Genomic DNA, 9,663 nt, shown 5'->3' with positions numbered 1-9,663 from the left:
ACACTGTAAAAGAAGTATCCTCATATCCTTGGTTTCATTTTTTATCGAGGTTGACACAAGACAAAGAACTATCCTCATATTCCTTGATCATGACTCATAAGAGGTCATGACTTCCAATAGGTTCTCATCAAATGGGAGAAAAATGCTCTGGAAGGGATCCGTAGCAAGGATTCCATTAGAGAGATCTGGTTCCAATGCCCCCAGTACATAATGTACGACATCACCGAATTGATCGTCAATTGATGTAGGCATGGAACGGGTTGCCACATAATTAACCCATGGCTAGGATGATACCATTGGTACAAAAGGACTTGATGTAGGAGCATCCAGCTAGGGCACCATGACCAAGTGTTGGTCTCCACCAAGATGGAAGTTGTGTTAACAAATTGTTTTTTTTTTATGTTAGTTTGTTAAAGTAGGATGGAAGATTTTGTTTAGTTTTAGTTTCAGTACTAGTTAGGGATAGTTTGGTCGATTAGGGTCATTAGTTTGTCTGTCTTTAATCAATAGAAATTTAATAACTATTCTGTCATTTTGGAGAAAAAAAAAAAACGTGTTTGACGTAAAATTTTGTCAAAAAGCAGAACCGAATGCAAGCATCGTTATGTAACTAAATAGAAATACAACTGAAAACCATAACTACATGACAGTTCAGGTAACTGTGAACAGAGACTATAAACGTACATGAAAAATCCATTGAAAGGGTTCAACATTTTTAGCATTCAAGCAATAATAAGAAAATAATATACAATTCGAATCCATCTATGTATCCATAGTATTTTCGTTTTGCTTCCTAATTCAATGAACATCAGAGTAATCAATACAATGCTTACATACAAGTTTATTTAATTCTTCTTTTCTAAGAAACAGAGTCCAAACAGTGAGACAGAGTTTCATTTCTAGAACGAGGGTTTGAATCCCATAAAAGAAATCAACACTGAATAAATAGGAGCGAATGCAGACAAATCAATTGGACGAGTTAATCACATACAGGCCATACATTATCTTCTTAACTTCGAAATCGATCACCAGAACAAATTACCAGAGCAACTACAAAACTTTATGTTCGTGGAAAAAAATAAATTTACAAACACAGTTGCAAATTAACAATCATAATTTGAAGGCGTTGAAGCTAGAACGAAAGGAATGACAGCCAATCATCATCATTATAACAAGGTAAACCGAAACCAACATTTTCTTGAAAGTTTTTTTCTTTAAATTATAATATGAAATGTATGAGCATACATAGTAGAGTTCTAGAATAAACCAGAAACGGTCACATAGCTGGCGGTCGACAAACCCTAGGTGAGGGTTTTGGGAAATGGCTCCCATACATTAAAAGTTACAGCCAACAATCACAGAACCAAGGAAGCCTATGCTAACAAAATGACCAGGACGCTGGCTACAACAACCGAGAGACAACACTGACTAAGCATTGAGGAAAACCAAATCCTCAATATTACAGGCCTAATCCAAAAACTTAAGATTAGTTATGTTGACAGAGCCTACTAGGCAGAGGCCGACACGTTTGTTCCGAGCATACCCAACTGCAAACCCTAATACCTGTAAAAGAACCAACACATAGTTTTTAGCAACCTGTCGACAGAGGAAAACAAAACAAGTGCATGAGTGCAAGTATAAGAGGGATACATTTTCCCTACCTAAAGGATTCGCAGCGAGTACAGAGAACAAGCCTTTAACCCTCACTGAGACAAAGGAGCGGCCACATTAGGAACAGAAGAATGGAAATGAAAAATTTAATCATGGATAGAAGAGACTACCTGCATTGAAGTTGAAGACCGAAGAGCGCCACTGTTTTGAAACCTGAGTGCATGCCAACTCACTGAGCTTCACAAGTAAGAAAACCTCATACCAGAACCCGAGCTTGTAGAGTAGAGACAAGTTGAAACAATTGCAAAAAAACTGCAGAAATCTACTTACACAGGCGGCGGCAGAACCATTTTTGGTTGTCCAATGAATCAGGACCAAAGGTTATCCAAGCAAGTATAAGAGTCAAACAAATACAAGAGTCACACGTCAGACAAGGAAAACCAGAAGGTGCGCCCAGCAGTTGTAGCGCAGATGCATACACAAGTAGCAAAACCACATAGAACAAAGCCTCGGCGAACAAGTGCAAAGAATAGAAATGGTTGAATGAACGATGGAGGAAGATTTTTGGCGAAAAGAGGAGTGGGAAACGTGACCCAAGGTATAGTACACAGTATTGATTGCACACATAAATGCCACCTATCATTTTCTAGAAAAATCCGAGAACATTGGTAATCATAAACTAATCCACAACTAAATCACACTTAAATCATTTAATTGTTGATTAGTCTGAACAGTGTTGGGCTGGTCCCATCATAGTCATATTAGAGCAGGTTGAAATTGACTGAAGAAATGGAGGTAGGAAGGAGAGGTCGTGGAAGAGGTGTTTGGAGGATAGCAGAGGAAGGACTAAGAAAGGAGATTAGGATTTTTACTGCCCGTTTGGAGGCAATCAGAGTAGGGAGAAGAAGGGATCCAGAGGTAGGCGATGACAACAAAGAGGAAGTTGAAGCGACAACAGATGGATCGGATGGAGAGGGCCCAGAAATGAGACTGTTGAGATCTGTCTTAGTGGCAAGCAGTAAACCCAAACCAGAACTCCCAAATTATGATGATAGCCTATCCATAGAGGTTCTATTGGATTGGATCAGCGAGCTGGATAAGTATTTCGAGTGTGAGGAGGTCAGTGAAGACCACAGAGTTAAGTTCGCTGCGACGAAGTTGAAGGGACACACAGCCCTGTGGTGGGACAATGTCCAAACAGAGAGAAGGAGATTGAACAAGTTGCCGATCAAAACCTGGTCAAGGATGGTGGCCAAGTTGAAGGGCAGATTTCTGCCGAAAGACTATCAGATTGCACTACACAGACAAGTGAAAAATCTGAAATAGAAAGGAATGACAGTGAGGGAGTACACTGAGGAGTTTTATCGAGTGAACTTAAGGGCCAGTTATACAGAGGATACCTCGGAGAAGACAGCCAGATATGTAAATGGTTTAAGATTAGAAATTTTAGATGAAATTAGTATTCTGTCTCCAAAGAACATTGAAGAAGCGTATCAGAGTGCTATGAAAGTTGAAGAAAAAATTACTAGAAAGAAAAATGCCAAGAGAGGATGAGGAACCGGTAGAGGAAAAGGCCAATCATATGGCAGAGGGTGGACTGCTAGTAGTAATGAAGAAGGCAGCAGTTCTAAAGCTTCTAGATCAGCAAATAAAGGTGATAATGCGAAAGGTGGTAGGCCATATCAGTGAGGTAGGGGAAATGGCCGAGGCAGAGGAGTTGGTTACCAATGTTATAGGTGTCATAAGTGGGGACACAGATCATTTGAGTGTCCTGAGGTAGACCAAGCTGGACAGAGGGGTGTGTATGTCGCACAACCAAAAGAAGTAGAGGAACCTCCCCAAGAAGCAGAGAATGCTCCAGAAACAGGGGAAGCCCTGGTGTTGAACAAGGTGTTGTTAAAACCAACAAAAGAAACCACCAAACAAACTCAGCGGAAGGCTTTGTTTCGAACGGTTTGTAAGTCACATGGTAAGTGTTGTAAGTTAATTGTTGATAGCGGTAGTACAGATAACTTGGTGGTCGCAGATATGGTGGAAAAGTTGGAATTGAAGCAATTGAAACATCCCACCCCTTACAAAGTTTCATGGCTGCAAAAATGCCATCAGTTGCTGGTGGATGAACAATGCGAGGTGGAGTTTCAAATAAGCAGATATAAGGATAAGGTCATTTGTGACATCATGCCAATGGATGTATGTCACATACTGTTAGGCAGGCCATGGTAGTATGACAGAAAGGTGGTACATGATGGATTGACAAACTGCTATAAGCTTGTCAAGGATGGAATCAAGCACATGGTTATGCCCATCAAGGAGGAAGGAACAACAGGAACAAGTGAGCCAAGAGAATTGTTGGTCAGCAGAAAACAGTTTCTGAAACAAGTTGAGGATAGCGAGGTGAGTTATGCAGTTGTAAGAAGAGCAAGAATGGTACTGTTGCATACAGAGGTATCAGATTTACCCCCAGAAATTCAGCAGATGTCGCAGGAATTTACAGACATAGTGGTGGATGAATTGCCAGATAAACTGCCCCCCAAAAGAAGCATAAGTCACCATATTGACTTCATACCCAGAGCAAGTTTGCCGAATAAGGCAACATACCGAATGAGCCCCAAGGATAATGAAGAGATTAGGAAGCAGGTGCAGGAACTGCTAGACAAAGGATTGATAAGGGAGAGTTTGAGCCCTTGCGTAGTTCCAATAGTTCTCACTCCCAAGAAAGGAGGAGAATGGCGGATGTGCACAGACTCGAGGGCCATCAACAAAATCACCATCCAGTACAGGTTCCCACTGCCACGGATGGACGACATGATGGATTGCCTAAGCGGGGCAGCATATTTTTCTAAGATAGACTTGAAGAGCGGGTATCATTAGATCCAAATTCGAGAGGGGGACGAGTGGAAGACAGCCTTTAAGACGAATGAGGGACTGTATGAATGGCTGGTTATGCCATTCGGGTTGAGCAATGCACCCAGTACATTTATGTGGTTAATGAATGAAATGCTGAAAGAATACATTGGAAAATTTGTGATAGTGTACCTGGATGACATACTAATTTTCAATAGGACAAGGGAGGAGCACCTTCGACATGTTCAAAAAGTGCTGGAAAAATTACAATAGAATAAACTACTGATAAATCTGAAAAAGTATACTTTTCTGCAAAAAGAGTTGATTTATTTGGGCTTCATAGTAGCAGAAATGAACTGAAGATGGATCCAGAGAAGATTGCAGTGATAGTTCATTGGCCATCTCTGAAAAGATTATTTGAGGTACGTAATTTTCATGGTCTGGCGAGTTTTTATCGGAAATTCATAAGAAATTTTAGCTAAATCTGTGCACCTATGTTGGACACCATTAAAAAGGCCAGTCAGCCTTTTCGATGGACTGATGTAGTGGAGAGGAGTTTTCAGCTACTAAAGAAGAAGATCATAGAAAGACTGATCCTGAGATTGCCAGATTTTAAAAAGCTCTTTCAGGTTCGCTGTGATGCTAGCAGTACAGCTATTGGAGCTGTACTTAGCCAAGAGGATAAACTTATTGCATTTTTAAGTGAGAAGCTAAATGAAAGCAGACAAAAATATTCGTCCTATGACAATGATTTCTATGCTATTGTACAAGCATTGAAACAGTGGAGGTATTATTTGCTGGGAAATGAATTTGTGTTGTTTTCAGATAATTCTGCACTAAAGTATGTGATGCAATAGCACAAGTTGAATCACAAACATGCCAAGTGGGTGGAATATTTGCAGTTTCACCTTTGTGTTGAAACACATCAGCAGGCAAGCCAACAAGGTGGCAGATGCGTTGAGTAGGAGGGCCTTACTTTTGCAGGAGAGTATTGTACAAGTGTTGGGTTTTGAGCACTTGAAAGATTTATATCAGACTAGCACAGATTTTAAAGAAGCCTATGAGGCATGTTAGAATTCCTTGGTGAGAGATAACAGCCCATGGTTGGACTACAACTTGCAATAGAAACTACTGTTTAGAGGAGGATAGCTATGCATTCCTGACTGCTCGATGAGAGAGAACATTATTCGGGAGAAGCACAGTGGAGGTCTAGCTGGACATTTCAGCATAGACAAGACACTCGAGCAGCTCAGTCATTTCTACTTTTTGCCAAATATGTGAAGGGATGTATAGCGATTTGTGACCAGATGTAAAATGTGCCAGTTGGCGAAAGGTCACAGTCAAAACACGGGACTGTATACACCATTACCTGTTCCAAGTAGACAGTGGGACTCAGTCAGCTTGGACTTTGTCTTGGGTTTACCTAGAACATAATGAGGTTATGACTCGGTGATGGTTGTAGTGGACAGATTCTCGAAGATGGCACATTTTATCCCTTGCAGAAGAACTAGTGATGCCACTGACGTGGCCCACTTGTTCTTCACGGAGATTGTCAGGCTACATGGTTTGCCTAAGTCTATTCTTTCAGACAAGGATGTGAAGTTTATAGGGCACTTTTGGCGCACCCTATGGAAGAAGATGGATACACAGCTGAGTTACAGCTCTGCTTATCACCCGCAAACCGACGGACAAACAGAGGTGGTAAACAGGAGTCTGGGAAACCTACTACGGAGTTTGATTGGTGAGAATTCGTGGATGTGGGATCGAGTGCTTGCACAGGCAGAGTTCGCTTATAATGACTCGCCTAATCGCAGCACAGGTTACAATCCATTTCAGATCATGTACGGCATGCATCCTCGTGGAGTGCATGAGTTGTGAGATCTTAGACTGCAAGAAAGGCGAAGCACAGATGGAGAAGATTTCACTAACGCGATGAGAGATTTGCATGAGCAGGTGAAAATTAAATTGCAGGACAACAACCAAAAGTATAAACAACAAGCAGATTTGAAGAGAAGGGAAGTATAGTTCAATGTAGGAGATGAAGTCCTCACACATTTGTGCAAGGAACACTTCCCTAGAGGTGCATACAATAAGCTAAAGTATAATAAGATATATCCCTGCAAAGTCCTCTAGAAATTTTTAGTGAATTCCTATGAGATACAACTGCCACTAGGGATAGGAATTTCACCCATCTTTAATGTAGCAAACCTGTTTCCTTACACTGCTGACCCAAAAGAAGAAGACAAAACCACACGGCCTACACAGAATACCCAGGATGGAGGAGAAAATTGGATGAGACAGATGCCTTATGCTTAGCCTCTCGAGATCGAGAGCATCCTCGATACTCAGGTGGCCAAACAAACTCGGTAGAAGGAGTATCTACAATACTTGGTCAAGTGGAAGAACCGTCCTATTGAGGACAGTTCGTGGCTTGATGACAGGCAGATTGAGTAGACATGTTCTTTAGTTGAGAAGCTCATGAACCAGAGTCATGATTTCTTTTTACCCTGGGAGCCTGATGTAGGAGCATCCAGCTAGGGCACCATGACCAGGTGTTGGTCTTTGCCAAGATGGAAGTTGTGTTAACAAATTGTTTTTTTTTTTTTTTTATGTTAGTTTGTCAAAGTAGAGTGGAAGATTTTGTTTACTTTTAATTTCAGTACTAGTTAGGGACAGTTTGGTCGGTTAGGGTCATTAGTTTGTCTATCTTTAATCAATAGAAATTTAATAACTGTTCTGTCATTTTGGAGAAAAAAACTAAATGTGTTTGATGTAAAATCTTGTCAAAAAGCAGAACCGAATGCAAGCGCCATTATGTAACTAAATAGAAATACAACTGAAAAAAGTAACTGCACAGTTTAGGTAACTGTGAATAGAGAATATAAATGTACATGAAAAATCCATTGAAAGGGTTCAACATTTTTAACATTCAAGCAATAATAAGAAAAGAACAGACAATTCGAATCCATTTGTGTATCCATAGTATTTTCGTTTTGCTTCCTAATTCACTGAACATCAGAGTAATCAATACAATGCTTACATACAAGTTTATTTAATTCTTCTTTTCTAAGAAACAGAGTCCAGACAATGAGACAGAGTTGCATTTCTAGAACAAGGGTTTGAATCCCATAGAAGAAATCAACATTGAATAAACAAGAGCGAACACAGACAAATCAATTGGACGAGTTAATCACATACAGGCCATACATTATCTTCTTAACTTTGAAATCGACCACTAGAACAAATTACCAGAGAAACTACTGAACTTTCTGATCATGGAAAAAAAAAATTACAAACACAATTGCAAATTAACAATCGTAATTCAAAGGCGTTGAAGCTAGAATGAAAGGAACGACAGCCAATCATCATCATTAAAACAAGGTAAATCGAAACCAACATTTTCCTGAAAGTTTTTTTCTTTAAATTATAAGATGAAATGTATGAGCATACATAGCAGAGTTCCAGAATAAACCAAAAATAGTCACATAGCCGACGGTCGACAAACCCTAGGTGAGGGTTTTGGGAAACGACTCCCACACATTAAAAGTTACAGCCAACAATCACAGAACCAAGGAAGCCTATGCTAACAAAATGACCAGGACGCTGGCTACAGTTGAGATACAACACTGACTAAGCGCTGAGGAAAACCAAATCCTCAATCTTACAGGCCTAATCCAAAAACTGAAGATTAGTTGTGTTGACAGAGCCTACCAGGCAGAGGTTGACACGTTTGTTTCGAGCATACCAAACTGGAAACCCCAATACCTGCAAAAGAACCAACACATAGTTGTTAGCAACCTGTCGACAGAGGAAAACAAAACAAGTGCATGAGTGCAAGTATAAGAGGGATACATTTTCCCTACCTGAAGGATTCACAGTGGGAACAGAGAACAAGCCTTTAAACCTCGAGTTCCAACCAACCACTGAGACAAAGGAGCGGCCACATTGGGAATAGAAGAATGGAAACGACAACTTGAATCATGGATAGAAGAGGCTCCCCGCATTGAAGCCGAAGACCGGAGAGCTTCACCGTTTCAAAACCTGAGTGCATGCCAACTCACTGAGTTTCACAAGCAAGACAACCTCATACCAGAACCCGAGCTCATAGAGTAGAGACCAATTGAAACAATTGCAAAAAGAGCATAGAAATCTACTTACACAGGCGGTGACAGAACCATTTTTGGTTGTCCAACGAATCAAGACCAAAGGTTATCCAAGCAAGTATAAGAGTCAAGCAAATATAAGAGTCACACTTTCAAACAAGGAAAACCAGAAGGTGCGCCCAGCAGTTGCATCAAAACTGCATACACAAGCAGCAAAACGACATAGAACAAACCCTCGGCGAACAAGTGCAAAGAACAGAAATGGTTGAATGAATGACGGAGGAAGAGTTTTGGTGAAACGAGGAGCGGAAAATGCGACCCGAGGTATAGTACACAGTATTGATTGCACACGTAAATGCCACCTATCATTTTCCAAAAAAATCCGAGAACATTGGTAATCTTAAACTAATCCACAACTAAATCACACTTAAATAATTTAATTGTTGATTAGTCCGAACAGTGTTGCGCTGGCCCCATTAGGACCATTTAGGGAAGATGGCTGATTGGAAGCCATATTTGGACCGGGAAATGAAAGTTGGTTAACTGTGACAACTTTTCATTCATGCGGGAAACAAATCACTCGAAAGAGTGTTGAAACAATAGCTCCCATGTCATAAACATAGTCGCGCCCAAGAAGTAAATTGTAATCCAAAGGGCCTGGGACTACCATCACATTGAGATAAACAGTTTTTCCTTCCAAAGTAATAGGTAACTGAGGGAGGATCCCTAATGGTTGACTGGTTCCTCTGTTAAAAGCCAACAGATTCTGGGTAACTAGCACAAGTGGTGGCGAACCAAGCGATTTCCAAGAAGTGGAGGAAAGGATACTCACTGATGCACCTTCATCTATAATAGTGTCAGATACAATCATATTACAAACCTTTACTATGATTTGGAAAGGCACATAAGAAGGAAGACAAAATCCTGCTAGTCGATTCCAATCAAAGGAACTGACCTGACTACTTGGAGGGGGTACCATAGAAATGAGAGAATTAACCCCTTGAGTCACGATGACATGAGAAAATTCCTTCTGTCTTGATGGAATAGGAGGGTTTCCCCCAAGCTCATTGGAATCTGAAGAAACAAAAAGAACCTGAGTGGTATC

This window comes from Pinus tabuliformis, chromosome 4_2 (assembly GCF_031772625.1).
Source record: "Pinus tabuliformis cultivar Carrire ecotype Pingquan chromosome 4_2, CPIR1, whole genome shotgun sequence".
NCBI lineage: Eukaryota > Viridiplantae > Streptophyta > Pinopsida > Pinales > Pinaceae > Pinus > Pinus tabuliformis.
Note: the sequence above shows the minus strand (reverse complement) of the source record.